This window comes from Propithecus coquereli, unplaced genomic scaffold (genome assembly GCF_000956105.1).
Source record: "Propithecus coquereli isolate 6110/MARCELLA unplaced genomic scaffold, Pcoq_1.0 Scaffold22, whole genome shotgun sequence".
NCBI lineage: Eukaryota > Metazoa > Chordata > Mammalia > Primates > Indriidae > Propithecus > Propithecus coquereli.
In genome coordinates, this window is record NW_012147189.1 from 1988293 (window position 1) to 1989727 (window position 1435).

The 1435-nt window shown below is 31.4% G+C and overlaps 1 protein-coding gene across 1 annotated transcript in view; it reads left to right on the top strand.

Moving 5' to 3' along the window:
* RASA1 (RAS p21 protein activator (GTPase activating protein) 1) overlaps positions 1 to 1435 on the top strand; it is a 160213-nt gene that overhangs the window by 158120 nt on the left and 658 nt on the right. The window lies entirely within an intron of this gene.

The following is a 1435-nucleotide window of genomic DNA, read 5'->3' on the forward strand; positions in this document are numbered from 1 at the left end:
GTTTTGGTTTTTGTGGTACCTATTTTCAAAAAGCGTAGGTTTTGCCTATCATATTTTAAACAATATAGGAAAATAGATTACAGCTTTAACTTGGCTACCATAGAAAGACAAATTTGATATGAGTCATGGTGGGGCAAGAATATCCAAACTGGCTCTTTTGAAGATGTTTTATTTTACATAAAGCTACTATGAAAGGAAAAATATTTAAATAATGCATACAAAAATTTTAACATATTTTGATGTTTTCCCATTATACTTTTTAAATAAAGGAAATGCCCAATATGCTTCCTACTTCTCTTGATTAGTTAGCATTGACAAATCAACTTCAAATGGTTAGAGAGAATCTACCAGGTCATCGTCAGTCCATTCTTCCTAAGAAGGAAAAAGAAAAGATGGTAAGGATAACATCTTGAAACATAAGCAGTATTATTTACCTCCTTGCCTCCCTTCAGCAAAATTATCTCCTTTTACCTACGTGTATTACAGAAGATAAATAAACCAGGAAAGTGTAGTAGTTCACACTTAGTAATATTGGCAGTGTCTTTTTTACCAGACTACTCCAATGAGGCATAAAGGTAACAGGTGTAACCTTCTGCCTTTGTCTCTGACTTGCCAGGTATAAAAAGAGGATCATGGTAAAAATCCTTGGAGAACCATGAAATAAAACAAAAATTTAGTATGTATGTGTATCCTTGCTGCCTTCTATGAACATAGGAAAGATTCTTTATCAAATATATGGCAGAAGTGAGAAAAATTCCTTTAATAATGGACAATGTACTGAGCATAAGAAGTATGTAAAAAATGAAGACTTTAAAAACCCACATCTCTATCTATAATGCTTATACTCTGGAACAATGAATTTTAACAATATGACCACACCGAAATGTGTAACAAAAATAATTGATTTAAAATTCACCTTTGGAGTAAACATACCTCCTCATGTTTGGATTTCTTTGAGACATAATCATCATCTTCATAGCCTTTCCTCTTCTTCCTATAATTAAGCAACCATCAGTAAGCAATCCAGTACTGGCAACAGAAACTATAAAATATCTAGGAATAAACTAGCAAGGCCAAATGAAATATTATATATATACTGAAAAACAAGGCCTAGCTAAACAGAGATGCAGAGTTATGGATAGGAAGATAATACTTTTCAAATCAATCTTTAAATTTGATTCAATTCTATTAAAATCCCAATAAAATTTTTTTTCATGGAACCCGTCAAATCTGACACTGACCTGGGAAAGATTGTGGGAAAAATAGCAAAGAAAATCTGAAAAATGATGATGTTAGGGTACCTTGTCTCAGTTTTCATCAAAACACACTATAAAAGCTATGATAATTAAAAGTGTGACATTAACATTTAAAGAAATCAATGATCAGAATACTATGCAAAAAATGTCTGTTTATACTTAGGAATTTAATTTGTGAT